General features: G+C 34.4%; 1 protein-coding gene across 2 annotated transcripts in view; it reads left to right on the forward strand.

The window, feature by feature from the left end:
- PRKCQ (protein kinase C theta) overlaps positions 1-15,587 on the forward strand; it is a 191,268-nt gene that overhangs the window by 2,236 nt on the left and 173,445 nt on the right. The window contains exon 1 of one of the 2 annotated variants that reach the window (XM_074194179.1): positions 1,801-2,973. The exons of the other annotated variant lie outside the window; for it this stretch is intronic. The gene's annotated coding sequence lies outside the window, so the exon portion shown is untranslated. Of the gene's footprint in view, positions 1-1,800; positions 2,974-15,587 lie in introns of those variants that run through there. 2 annotated transcript variants of the gene reach the window in all.

Genomic DNA, 15,587 nt, shown 5'->3' on the forward strand with positions numbered 1-15,587 from the left:
TCCTATTCTTTATAACTAAGAATTTGTAAGAAGAAATTTTTTTTAGAAACAATTCAGCAAAACCAACCTACACATTAGAAGGATCTGGTTATATATTTTTGTTGTTGAGTGAGGTCAGTTGTGTCCAACTCTTCATGATCCCATTTTTTTTTGGCAATCATACCAGGGAGGTTTGCCATCTCCAACTCATTCTACAGATGAAGAAACTGAGGCAAACAGGGTTAAGTGACTTGCCCAGGGTTACATAGCTATTAAGTATATGAGGTTGGAGTTGAACTCATGAAAAGAAGTTTTCCTGATTCTAAGCCCAGTGCTCTTTCTACTGTACCACCTAGCTACCATGTATGTGTTGCTTCAAATCCGTAATTCCCTATCTCTGAAAGGAAAGGAAGGTGATACATTATCTCAGCTCTTCTCCAGGACCAATCTTCTTGCAAAAACTTAATTCTAGTAATTTTTCAGGCCTACTGCATATGCACAATCGTAAAATGCTACATCAAACAGTATAGAAGATAATATTTGTTGATAAAGTAGCAAATTGTCTTTAGAATTATTCACAGCTGTTTTAAGCTCTCTAGTTTCCATGATGCCTATAGATTAGTTCTTTTGTTTTAAGCAGGTGTTTACTGCTTAATTATCTTGTTAATCCTTTTATTTTGCTGATTTTATGTGTAGACATTTAAAGACAGGATGGAAAAGTTTTCAAAGCCCTTACACCAAAAAACCTCAGCTTGTGAAGCTCCTCCTTCAGGTTAGTAATTATGCTTTGAGGATTTTTTCTCTCTTGAAAACATTTATCTGAGATATAAACAGTAACTTGGGCTTGCTCCTCCCTTTGATTTGCTTCAGACAAGCTCTAGTTTTTCTCTTTTTTCAAACTGAAAAATCTTCCAGCATGATTTTAGGTTACATTTTGCCGTTGCCATTTTCATTTCCATCCCTTTATTTTCACATAACAATTTTAAAAGGCACCAAACAAATCATGTTTTCTAGTCCTACTCCTACATAGAATTATAGATTTGGAGCTGGAGATTATATCAAAGGTATTTTAGTCCATCATCTTCATTTTACAGATGAGGAAACCGTCATCTAAAAACCTTCTGGAGTCTTAAAAAACACTAGCACCACTTTGAATGGATGAAGGTGATGTTCATGATTTTTTTCTCGATGAGATCTACCTTTTCCAGTTTCCTACCATTCATATAAGGATAGGTATAGGAATAAGAATTGAGCCTGCTCCTTCCTTAGTGTAGAGAGTTAGCCCCAAAGTCAGGAAGACGTGAGTTTCTATCGTACCTTTGAGACACACTGGTCACATACCCTGTGCCAACTTGCTCACATAGGTAATAAGCACCAGGACTAGGACTTGAAACCAGGACCCCTTTATTTCCAGAGTTAATACTCACATCTAATGCGGTTTCAATTCCTATATAGTCTTCATTAATGTTGTTAAAATATATGCATTTGGATTCTTTTCACTGGAGTCAAGTAGTTGCAGACCATTTCCCCCCATCTCACTCCTTCTAGCCCCATCTTCTCCAAGAATCCAATATTTCCCCTTCTCTATTGCAAATATATTAGAAAGCCAAATCCTTCCTTACCCAGCAATGAAGCAGTTGTTTTCCCTTAAAACCTCCTATGGATATGGTCCAAGGTCTGAGGCTTAAGGTACAAGTCTGTAACTGGAATTCAAGAATGTTAGACGTTTTGATCCTAAAAGCATTCCTTAAGTAAAACAATTTACTTATAATACTTTACAATAAACTTTTTTAGTAGAATATTCCTGCTTTTAAATTAAGGATTAATATCTTCTGTTTTAAAACTCTTCCTTTATGCTTGAAATGGTATATTTGTAAAGAATTTTCTAAAAGCTTTTCACTACATTAGTCAGTCTTAAGTGATAGCCCCTCAACTGAAACTATTGGCTTCAGGTTACTTCTCCATTGTTGAGGTCAACTTTTCAGTTCTTTTATTCCCAATAACTTGCCCCAAATGCATTCTTAGGCTGTGGTTTTACTATAAAAAAAAAATCCAAAGAGAACTGCAGACAGGCAGTGTGTAGTTCCACAATTATTTTCCTCTTGATTTTGCCCACAAAATCAAATCTAGTTGAAAACAAGGAAAATTTCTTCTTCATTTAATCACAGTCTCCTTTTCTGTATCTTTTATTCTAAAATCTCCCAATTAAAGTGTCCTTGATTACATGAGTGATATTCATAGAGGATTTCATCCAGTATTTCTTTCCTATATCTATTCAGTGATTTACAAGAACAACAAATGATTTTAGTTGAAAGAAAAATAAAAGATATGCTGAATTAGCAGGAGGAACTTAAGAGATAATAACTCACACTGAAATCTCTTTTTGTTTAAGGAGCTGATTATTTCATGTGAATGAGAAACTATGAACAATCATAGGATAATAAGAAAAATGGGAGTAGGCAAGGGCATAGGCATTTATAGACTGTGTCATCAAGGAAAGATGTTTACCTTGAAGTGGGCTGGCAGTCCATGAAATGTTCTCTATATGTGAAAAACTGAATGACCAACTCCAATCTCAAAGCAGTCTTTTATTTGAATAAACAAAGACTTTTCACTGCTTGATTTTTATATACATCCTTCCCCAGACTAATAAGACTTAGAATATCAGAATAGAAAGGGCTGTTGGAAATCTTTCAGTCAAATCCCTTAATATCACTGTTAAAAGTGTTGAAAGTCCAGAAAGGTTAAATATCTTGTTTAGAGTCACACAGTCAGTGATTGGCATAGGTGCCACTAAAATTCCCACTCCTAATCTTGTGGCCTTTTTACCATGTCATCTGCCTCATTAATTGTGAGCCTTCTTTCCAGAACCATTGTTGAACTCTTCTGAGCAGAGTTGGAAGCAAGGCTTTGTTGAAGACCCACAGATCTAGGATACTCTCCTTGGTAATTAGCCCTTGCATTGGCTGACAGAATTCATTTTGAGCAAACCAGGTATGAAAAGATCCTGAATTTACAAAATAGAGAAATTAAGGAAAGCTTAAAATGGATGCATGGTAGATTTCCCTAGTTATTTACTGGCAAACTTCCAGAGGGTAGGGACCAACTCTGTTTGACCCATTTATGTAGCAGTCAGTTCAGTGCCAAGGGAAATCTGGGTTTCCTTCCATTATCATTTATATTTTTCTTCTGGTTTTTAGTTGTAAGAGTAGTTTTAACTACATACTTAGCAATCTAGAAGTAGGAGCACAGACTTGAAGATTGTAATCATTTGAAAGGGAATAGAGTATTAACAGAGACTTCCAAGTCTCCAACCAACAAATTATCCTTTCCACATTGCAAGGATCTGGAAAATTCACTCAAAATTTTTTGACCCTCTCTTCATACCAGAGAAGAAGTTTGATTTTTTTAAATTTTTCTTTTATTGGATATTTACAATACATTATTATAAAATATGGGTTAATATTACACAATATTTGCATTTGAGCCTTGAATGGCCATACCCTATTCCTGGAATGTACTTCATTCTCTTAGACTCCTTTTTACATGCAACTTTTTTTTATCTTTGTGTTTTAATCTTTTTCTCTGTCATGTGCTGACCTTTGTGTTGTCTGTAGCTTCTGTAAAACTCCCACAAAATTCCCATTTAATTTCTTATGCCAATCCTCAATATATTGAATCTGGTTTGGGAAAGTCATGATGTAGAAGGTTTAATTCTACAACCTTATAAACTTTTTGAGGATCAGCTGTTTGGTTTACTAAAAGTATCACTGTTCTGCAAAGAGTCAAAAGAGAAGAGGTATGATGCTTTTAACTTTTTGAGGCACCAGTGAGATGAGAATATGGAAAGACCTTTATTCAGACTACCCTACCATGTGTTTGACACTATCCTTAAAACAGGATCAGCAAACCTTTGAAAATCCACTAATCTCTCTAAACTATTCATAAACTAAGATACAGTGGGCTATGCCAAAAGAAATCAAAGAAAGAGAAAAGTGTTGAACTTGAAGTCAGGAAAACTAAAATTTAAGTCAAATGCCTTTTCTCAAATACTTACTAGCTATGGAATCCTGAGCAAGTCATTTAACTTCTTCTTCAGCTTTCTAATCTGTAAAATTGGAATAATAATAGCATTTACCATCTACCACCCAATGATAAAATGAAATAATGTTTTTAAAGTGTTTTGCAAACTTTAAAATGCTACATAAATGCTATCTGTTGTTACTTTATGTACAAAAAGATTTATAGTGACTGTGTGATAAAAAAAAAAAACCCTAGAAACTGAGGAGGTGCTAATCCACCATATGCTAATATATGAAGTAATTATATATTTATATGAATGTAATAGAATAGCTGTGTCATAAGAAACAATTGAAAGGGATAGATTTACAGAAAGCTAGGAAGACCTGTATGAATTGTTACAAAGTGAAATAGATAGAACCAAGAGCAAATTTTATTTAAAAATAGCATTGTAGGGGCGGCAGGTGGCACAGTGAATAGAGCACCAGCCTTGGAGTCAGGAGTACCTGGGTTCAAATCCGACCTCAGACACATGATAATTACCTAGCTGTGTGGCTTTGGGCAAGCCACTTAACCCCGTTGCCTTGAAAAATCTAAAAAAAAAAAAATAGCATTGTAAAAACAAATACCTTTGATGGACTTAAGACTTGCCAAAGCAATGACCAATCATGAATCCAGAAGGGTGATGATAAGCTATGCTGCTCTTTCGGAGGCAAAGGGGATGGATTTAAGATCCAGAATGAGATGTGCATTTTTGGACTTGAACAATTTGAGAATTTATTTTACTTGACTATGCAGATTCATTATAAGTTTTGTTATTTTTTTTCTTAGGGGATAGGAGAGAGAGAGAGAAAATAAATGATTGTTCATCAAAAAGTAAAATGAAATGAAAAGAATTTGAAAGAAAAAACCTTAATGGTGTACACAAATACTAGACTTTTATGTATTAGATAAGAACTATGATAGTCAACATGCATTTATAAGTACTTATAAACAAGACGCTATAGTAAGCAATGAAGGTATACAGACAAAAATGAAACTGTTCTTTGGATTAAAATGTTTGCATTCTATTGGAGAGACACATCAATATAAAAATGCAAAAGAAATAACAAGATTATTGCCTTTTGGTTTTTGTTTTGGCCCTGGGAAACAGCTGGGGAAGCATGAAGAAGGCACTTCCAGGTAGAGGGGAAAAAAAGTTGCATGTAAAAAGGATTCTAAGAGAATGAAGTACATTCCAGGAATAGGGTATGACTAATCAAGGCTTAAATGCAAAAGATGGAAAGTCATGGCTGAGGAATAGCAAGGTCAGTTTGGTTGGACCATGTGTGCAGGAGAAATGTATAATAAAACTGCAAAGATATATGGGGGGACCAGGTTGTAATTGAATTGTAGAGGTAACAGAAGGCTAATTAAGTTTGTTAAATAAGAAAATAATATGGTCAGACCTATACTGTACAAAAAAATATAATGTGATTGCTTGAACATATACATATGTGACATTTAAAAATTTAAGAGATATAATTTCTGGATAATATAATTACTTTACTAATAATGTCAATATTTTGATTAAAATGATTGTCATTTGAGCATTTCTCTTTAGAATAAATATCTTTCATGGTGGTACACTCAGAGATTATGTCTTTGAAGAGCAGCTGTACCTGAAGGTGGCAATCAACTTTGGTTAACAATTAATGACAGGATGAATATTATAATGGGTGCTGGACCATATTACAGTGAAAGTTTGGGGGTACATGATTTGGATCACATAAGTCTTGGTCAAAAAGACTTATCAATGTCCCTATCACCTTTTCACAATGTCCATGTCACCAATCACCATATCACAAAAGGGAGAATCCATATTTTCCCACATCTGTCTGAGCAAACACAATGAGCAAGAATGCATTCAGTAGCCTAAGCCTAGAATTTCTTTTACTGTTTTTATTTGATCTTGGCCATCTTGGCTAGATAAGTTTTTGAAAGAGATTTCTAGCACTGGTTGATTGTAGGATGAAGAGGCAGAAAAGGAGAAAACTTTGGTTCTAATTCAACATTTAGTTATTAATACAAGAAAGAAATAATTCCTCTCACTTAAGTGTATGTCTTATAAATAGCTAATCAAAAATATTTTATCAGGAGAGTTCTCTAGGTAATGTAAAGTTGTATGTGGTTAGTGTACATCAATCCCAAACAGCCTGGTTAAGAGAGGTACAAGCTAGGTGGCATAGTAGAATAGAGTACAGGGTCTGGAGTCAGGAAGATTCATTTTCCTGATTTCAAATCTGGCCTTCAGACACTTACTATATATGTGACCCTTGCCTTGGTTTTCCCAGCTGTAAAATGAGCTAGAAAAGAAAATGGCAAATCACTTCATTATCTTTGCCACAAAAATCCCAAATGAGGTCACAAAGACTGGGATATGACTGAAACAACTGAACAACAACAACAGCAATATACTCTTCCTCAGAAAACAATCTGAAAGAATGACCTTCTTATTGCTAGGGAGAGGCATCTTCACTGTATATTCAGAGATGCCATGAATTATTTACTTTTTTGTTTTAAGACAACTGGCATCCTTATATATGCAATGCCAGGTCATTGCCAGTCATTTTGACTTTTGTCTTGCAATTGGATTTCAATGACTTTGGCAGAGAAAGTGAAACTGATGACTTTGCATAGCTGCTTCACCTAAATCTGGTTCACATGCCAGTCAAGACACTACCTTCATGATGTCATTGGACCTCTTCAAGAATAAAGAACAAATAACAAACAATAATACATGCAAAAATTATATCATGTTAGATCTGCACAGCTGTTTGGGGCTCTATAGTTTCTTCCAAAATTGATTTCCTATATAGTACATACTGTCTGTACCACTTCTTGATGGGCCTCATCATAGACCTCAACCTAAAAAAAAGGGTAATGGGGTTCATAAGTCAGTGACTTAGAGAATGTGAACCCATTTTCCCATGAAAATCATGTCAAAAATAGAGGTTACAGTTCCTGCCATGCCATAAAAACCTATTTGGTTTAAAATGTACTTGAGGAGTAGTATTACTATTTCAATCATCAATTGTTCAACAAGTATATATTAAACTTGTACAATTTGGGGTAATGTTGTTGGATATCCATAAACAGAAATGAAAAAACTCCCTAATCTTACAGAGTCTATAATCAATTAGGGAGCTTCTCTCTCCCCTAATTGCTCCCTGTTTCTTCCTTTCTTCATCTCTCTCTAGATAGATGGATTAGAGAGAGAGTGAGAGAGAGAGCAAGCGAGAGAGAGCGAGAGAGAGAGATGTATGTATATGTGTATATATATATATATATATATGTACAAAAATAGGGATTGGACTCATGATTTAGTATAATAGGGAATTCCTACTAAAGAAATACCTTCTAACAGTGGATGCTGGAAACTTCTTTTCAATTCTCACTTAAAGAGTTGCCTTATACATTGATATTTTAAGAGTTTTGTCAGTATGCATCAGAAATGAGATATGAACTGTCTTCATGGCTTCAAGACCAACTCTGTCCATCACACAAAAACCGTTTGAGGAGGAAAAAGCATGATCTCAAGGACATCTAACCAGCATTGATAACAATTCCTAATTCATTCATTTTAAGCTCTTTATAATAACAGGAGCCTGGACTTGGACTTGGACTTCCAGGTTTTAAATTTGGGATCTGTCATTTGCTAGCAGCCATTTTTTTTAAACTTTGAGTAATTCACTTTATCTCTTTAAAAAAAATCTCAATTTTCTCCTTTTTTTTTTTTAAAGTCAAGGGACAGGGTATTATCTCAGTGATTCTTCCCAACATTAACAATCTACTCTTATCCATCTTCCCTCCCATCCCACCCCTGCCATTGAAGAAGAAAGAGAAATAAAACTTTGAAAAACTATTGCTCATTAGTGTTCCTTGCTTTTTTTCATATCTCTCAGGAGATCTGAAATTTCATCACTCTGTGTGTGAGAGGTTACCATATCTTTTGAAATATTAAAAAATAACACTATAAACAATGAATCAGAAATCATTGTTCTATATATTTTAAAGCAAAATACCTTCATGAGGGGCACCTAGGTGGCACAGTGAATAGAGCACAAGCCCTGAAGTCGGGAGGACCTGACCTGGTCTCAGATACTTAATAATTACCTAACTATGTGACCTTGGGCAAAAACAAAAACAAGAAAAATAACCTTCTTAAATTGTTGTGTCAAGAAAAATTTTTCTACAAATGATCAACCTTCCAGGGATGGGCCTTTCTAAACTCAGGCTGGTTCCCAAATAAAAGGCATATAGATCCTGAACACATCCTATGGACCTTTCCATGGTAAATAGAGTGCTGTGTCTGGGTCTGAAGTCAAATCTGTCCTTAGATCCTTACTAACTGAATGACCCTGAGTAAGTCACTTAAGCCTATTTGCCTCAGTTTCCCCATTTGTAAAATGGGGATGATAATACTACTTAGGTTGCTGTGAGAATCAATTAAGATAAAAATTATAGAGATGAACCCATTGTATGGCACATAGATATTATATAAATGCTAGGAATTAGTTATTATTTCCAAATCAGTAGTGCCCGCCAAAAGCTTGTACTTTGCAGTGAAAATCTGAAAGATCGATCTCACAACCATCTCCATGCCCTAAGGATGTAAGTTATATTCAAAATCATAAAATAATTCTGAAATGAATTGTTTCCTGAGAAGAATATTGCTTTTAAAAGCAGATATTTACTTCTTTTGTTTTTCAGTCATCTATACTTCTCCATGTATCCCTTCCAAGCACCCTTCCCAGAGAACCAGCCTTCATAACAAAGAATTTTTTTAAAAGAAAAGAAATAAATTCCCAAGACCTATTGATACTTCTTAAAGTTCCAACATTTTAGAAGACTTCCATCTCTACAAAGGCATGAGGAGAGTGGGGAGGGTGGTAGAGGTATCAAGGTGTCTTATGTATCTTCTTGAGGACCAAGCTTGACATTATAATTTTTCAGCATTTAAATGAATTATTTTACTCCTCTTCTTTGTTCCAAAATATTGCAATCATTGTCTAGTTGACTTTGCCTGCTTTTCTTTGCATGAATTAATGTCTTTTCAAACCTCAATATTTATCATGTTCATTAATTTTCACAGCACAATAATATTCCATTATAGCTATTTGTCACATTTTACTTAGTGTATATATGTGTGTGTGTGTGTGTGTGTGTGTGTGTGAATTTAGTTCTAGACTACTAAGAATTTTCTTGAATGAATGCATACATGTGTGTGGGTTTGTATGAATGAAAAAGCTTTTGTTAAGCACCATGTGCATGCAGTCTGCTAAGTGTTGAAAATACAAATAAAAAAGCAAGATGGTCCCTGCCTGCCTTCAAAAAGTCCATGTTCTTTTTTTTAAAGAAAGATTATTTTTTATTTTGAGTTTTAAAATTTTCTCCCCATTCTTGCTTCCCTCCCCCCGCCCCCAGAAGGCAGTCTGTTAGTCTTTAGATTGTTTCCATGGTATACATTGATCTAAGTTGAATATGATGAGAGATAAATCATATCCTTAAGGAAGAAAAATAAAGTATAAGAGAAAACAAAATTACATAATAAGATAATGGGTTTTTTCTTAAATTGAAGGTAATAGTCTTTGGTCTTTGTTCAACCTCCATAATTCTTTCTCTGGATACAGATGATATTCTTCATCACAGACCAAAATTGTGCCTTATTGTTGCACTGATGGAATTAGCAAGTCCATTAAGGTTGATCATCACCCCCATGTTGCTATTAGGATGTACAGTGTTCTTCTGGTTCTGCTCATCTCACTCATGCAAATCCCTCCAGGCTTCCCTGAAATCCCATCCCTCCTGGTTTCTAATAGAACAATAGTGTTCCATGACATACATATACCACAGTTTGTTAAGCCATTCCCCAACTGAAGGACTTTCACTCAATTTCCAATTCTTTGCCACACAAACAGGGCTGCTATGAATATTTTTTGTACAACTGATGTTTTTACCCTTTTTTTATAATCTATTCAGGGTATATACCTAGTATTGGTATTGATTAATCAAAGGGAATGCACATTTTTGTTGCCCTTTGGGCATAATTCCAAATTGCTCTCCAGAAAGGTTGGATGAGTTCACAATAAAGCTCATGTTCTAACAGTCTTTGAGGGCAGCTGGGTGACACAGTGAATAGAGCACCAGCCCTGGAGTCAGGAAGACCTGAGTTCAAATCCAGATCAAGACACTTAATAATTACTTAGGTATGTGACCTTGGGCAAGTCACTTAACCCTATTGCCTTGACAAAAAAAAAAAGAAGAAGAAGAAGAAGAAGCTCATGTTCTAATTATGACAAGTAACTTATTTTGGAGGTTTCAGCTATAGTCAAATGGAATTTTGCATAATTATTTTCATTCATTAAAAATATCCCTTTTTCTTATCTTGAACCCTTCAACAGTACCAAGGACCAAAATGAAATAGCAAACTGGGAATCATGTTTTGTTTCATTTTTATTTTGTCAGAATTGTTTTTGTTCTTCTGCAAAAAAAAAAAAGAATAGTGATTTAGATTAGAATAGGGGGTGGAAAAACACAATCATGATTTCACTTGTAAGGGGGAAGCACCACAGTGTCATGCTGATACCTTCAGTGACTTAGAGAGTTGCTTAGAGTCCCCATTTGAAATGACTTGCCCAGGGTCACACAGCCAGTATGCATCAGAAACAAGACTTGAAACTCAGATTCATGGCTTCAGTTTCAGTTCTCTATCTACTATTCCATGCTACCACAGAATAAATCCAATAATATTCAGAAAAGACAGAAGATATGGCATTAGCCACCATAGCAATGTCTTTTATGTCTATGAAAATGGCAGCACAGGGGTGGATAGGTGGCACAGTGGATAGAGCACTGGCCTTGGAGTCAGGAGGACCTGAGCTCAAATCCGGCCTCAGACACTTAATAATTACCTAGCTGTGTGGCTTTGGGCAAGCCACTTAACCCTATTTGCCTTGCAAAACCCTAAAAAAAAATGACAGCACCAGAGAGATCTATTTTTGTATCTGAGATAAGAAGGCAAAATTCCTCTTCCTTCAGCCTAAAGGCACAGAATTTTTATGCTGTGTCCTTTACCTCACTTGTCTTACCTTAGTTGCATCTCTTGAAGAACTTTCCAGGTAAATTGAAGCACACCAATGAGTTTTCTCATTCACTTTTATTGCAAATTATTGGAGTGCAAATACTATTTATTGGATAGAGTCCTGGATTTACAGTAGGGATAAACCTAGGTATAAGTGCCTCCTCTAACACCTGCTGACTCTACTGTGAGTAATGTCTCTCTAAACCCAAAGAAACTTTCTAAGGCAGGGGTTCTTAACTATTTTTATGTCAGGCTACTTCATGTTGCTCTCAACTTATAGACACCAAAATCCTTGGTATAATTGAAAGGTTCAATAGAAGAAAAAGGGATGTTTTTAGTGAAAGGAAATAACTCTACAGAAAATTCCATTGAATTTGCAGCAGTTGGTTGCCCTAATTAGAATATGAGTTTCTTGAAGGCAGGCAGGGACCGTCTTGGTTTTTTATCTTTATTTCCACATAGTCCCTATATCTAGGAACTCCTCAGAATATCTTTAAATATAAGGAATAGAATAATAAGATTACAATGAAAACCAATTATACTGAAATACAGTTATCAAATATACATATATGTATATATATATATATATATATATATATATTTAAATTTTCACAGATTCCCTTTTAAGAACACCTACTACAGTTAGGCGCCTAAATGTAGAGGGAGTTCTCAGGGAAATCAGCAGTAGATCCTTGACCTATCTAGAAGCAAATAATTTATGTGGTAAATGGTTTGAGTTGGGGTGGAAGGAAAGGGTAAGAGAGTCACTTTATAGCTGAAGAAATAGAGAATAGGAAATTAAACAACTTACACAATTCTACATAGTAACAGTGAACAAAGGAAACTCAAGAAGTGTTAAATGTTTACCAAAGATACTTAAACTTCTACTTCAGTTTTTATTTCTTATTTTTTAGAAAAGGATTTTAGTACTATAATCCCTTCTTTTGTCAATGGGCACTGAGATACATATAATATTTATAGAACACTCAAAATCTTTGGACAAGAGTACTCTAGGAAAGAAAAAATGTCTGAGACAGGAAGAGATTTTTATTGCTTAATATAATGTAACATTTGCAATTTAAAATTCAGCAGTCACTATATAACTCTGAGCTAACATGAGATCATTTTATTGAGAGAAAAACAGCAAGAACAACTTGGTAAAAATAATCATAAACAATGTTCGGTAGATGAGAAGATGACTAGAAATAGCATCAGGGCATAGGAGTCTATACTCCTATGACTTGGAGTCCAGAAGAACTGGTAAGAAAAGGAAGGAGAAAAACTTGGAATCAAAATCTTACAAAAATGTATGTGGAAAACTCTCTTTACATTTTGGGGGAAAAAATAAAATACTATATTATATGGAGGGGAAAGGAACTGGTTTCAAATCCTACCTCAAATAATTCCTAGCTATTTTGACCCTAGGAAAGTCACTTATGCTCTCTGTACTTCAATTTTCTCATCTATAAAATGAAGGTGTTAGATTTTATCCCTCTAAGAATCCTTCAAGCTCCAAATCTGTGATAAAATTCTTTCTACTTGCACTGAAATTCTTATATTACTCAACAGAGGTCATCGAAGTTAACTATGAAAAAGAGACTGTAAGAATCTATCACAGTATTCATTAATCAAAAGAAAAGCTACAAGTGTGCTTAGTATAGGCCTAGCATTCATGTATTTAAATATATCAAATCAATGATCTTTTCCATTGACAAACTCTTCCAGATTTTCTAGCACCATATCTAGCTATATGAAGCTATTTTTCAAATTGTTTAGGCAATTTTAATTCTGAAGCCAAGAGAACAAGTCAGATTTGTGAGAGAGAAATTGAAATCCTCTTTTAGAAGAAAAATCTTCCAAACTAAGAAGAAAAAGATTTATTCATTTAGTTAGTCCCTTTCTAAAGAAGCAACTTTAATATAGCATTAACAACACTGGATTTGAAGTCAGAAGACCTGGATTTTAAAGGGTTCTAAAATTACACTTACCCTTTCACCCAGCAATATCTCTACTAGCTCTGAATCTCAAAGAGATCATAAAAAAGGGAAAAGGTCCTACATGTACAAAAATATTTATAGCAGCTCTTTTTGAGGTAGCAAATAATTGGAAATTGAAGAAATGACCTTCAGTTGTGGAATGGCTAAACAAGTTGTAGTATATGATTTTGAAGGAATACTATTGTGTTATCAGAAATGATGAGCAGGATGGTTTCAGAAAAACCTAGGAAGACTTGTAATGAAGTGATGCAGAGTGAAGTGAGCAGAACAAGGAAAACATTTTTCTCAATAAGAACAATATCGTAATGATGATCAGCTGTGAAAAATTTAGCTACTCTGATCAAGACAGTAGATACAAGACAACTCCAAAGGACCTATAATGAAAAATACTATCTACCTCTAAAGAGAGGGCTAATGAACTCTAAGTGCAGATTGAAGTGTATTTTTCCACTTTATATTTTTTGTTCTTTGTTGTTTGATGGTTTTTTTTGTACATGGAAATATGGAAATACGTTTTTCATAGAAGAAAAGACCTGGGTTCCGTGCCCTGATTCTACTTGAAGTATCTCAAAGAAACCACAAATTCCAATCTGGAAAATTTAAATTGAACTTGATCCTTAACTACATAAGACAAAATCGCACTCAAACATTTCATACCCAACAGATCAAGTTTAATTTTTAAAAATTATTCTTGGACCAATTGTCCAAATGATCTTTGTATTAAAATTCTGCAGAAACCAGTTCAAAATTGCTTTGTGCTAGTTTTCATATTTAAAGATTGCTTTTATTACTTCCTATAGAGTGATGTATATAAATGTAAATACATAGATATGTAATATATATCTATATATTCTCAATTTATTTCTTAATTCTCTTTATTCTATGAGGTAACATAAGAATCATTGTCCTCATTTTATAAATTTTTCCCCATATATTCTACAGTGCCTGTCTTCAAACTGCTAGATTTCTTCCCCTTATTCTTTTACTATCTAATTTCAGAGAACTTTTATTGATTCTAGTGGCCTCTCTGGCTCATCTCAATATTTTCTGGCTTATTGTTTAAATATTCAGTTTTTACAAAACTTAAGCAACTAAGGAAAGTTAGAGTACCAGTTCTGGAATCAGAAAGACCTGAGTTCATATGATTTATTAACTAACTAACTCTGTGCTCCTACACAAGTCACTTAATCCTATTTGCCTCAATTGCTTTTTTCTATAAAATGAATTAGAGAAGGAAATGGCATACTCCAGTATCTTTGCAAAGAAAAACCCAAATGGGGTCATGCAGAGTCAGCAAAACTGAAATGACTCAACAAAAACAAAATTCAGTCACAAAATTCCTTCAAATGGTAAAGGACATAGATTATAACCAAACTGAAAAAAAAAATTATACTTTAATCAATTAACAAAAAGATTGTTTAATCAGTCCTTCATTTAATAAACATTTATGTTGCTGTTTGCAGAATATCGTGCTAAATTCTGGCAGAGAAATTGAATTTAAACTGCCTATGCCATATGTCGTTTAAATTCTAGCAGGGAGATAAGCCATAGATAGTTATACTATGGAGCCTCATTTGATGAATACATCATTGAGTTTTGAAATAAAGTGGTATCCAAGGACTGAAGAGGAAGGTTATTAGCAAAAAGTAGGGTGAGCAAAAACTTCATGGAAAAGGTAGTATTTGAGCTGTATTATAAAAGGGTGGCTAGGATTCATGAGACAAAGGGAAAAAAAAGAATGACCTTTTATGAATGGAGGACATCCTAATCAAATGATTGGAAACAAATTATTGTGCAAGACCTATTTGGACAAGGAGTAGAAAGGTCTTGCTGGAAAACAGAGTATTGGAAGGAGTCCAATTTAGAGTTAAGATTGAGGAAAAGAAATTGATACCAAATTCTATATGTTCTTAAATTTCATTCACTTTTTCAAGTATTTATATTAAATATCTCATCATAAATAGTGCTAAGAACTAGATATAAAAAGGACCAAAACAGACTTGAAACAATTCACCCATCATAAAGCAACATGTCAAGGAGAGTATTTGAGCAGAGAAGTGATATGACAAGATCTACGTATTAGAAAGATTATTTTGACAGCTGCTTATAGGACAAATTGCAAGGGGGGGGAGAGATAATGACAGTGGAAAGAGATGAGGGAGATGTGGAGCTGGAATCAACAGACCTAATAGTTGATTGCATCTGAAAAATGAAGGAAAGAAAAGAGTCCAAGATAACTTCAATGTTGTGGATTTGGTAGACCAAGTGAATGGGTAGTTCTTTGGATAGAAATAGTGAAGTCAGAAAGAAGTACAAATTTAGGATTAAAGATAATATGGTACAATAATTAGTGAGCAACAGAAGTAGCCCAACAGAAGTTGGAAATATAGATCTGAAATTCAAAGGAAAGATCAGGATTACAGATGTAGTTTGGAAGTCACTGTTTTAAAAATGCTGGTTGAAGCCAT

This window comes from Macrotis lagotis, chromosome 7 (genome assembly GCF_037893015.1).
Source record: "Macrotis lagotis isolate mMagLag1 chromosome 7, bilby.v1.9.chrom.fasta, whole genome shotgun sequence".
Lineage (NCBI taxonomy): Eukaryota > Metazoa > Chordata > Mammalia > Peramelemorphia > Peramelidae > Macrotis > Macrotis lagotis.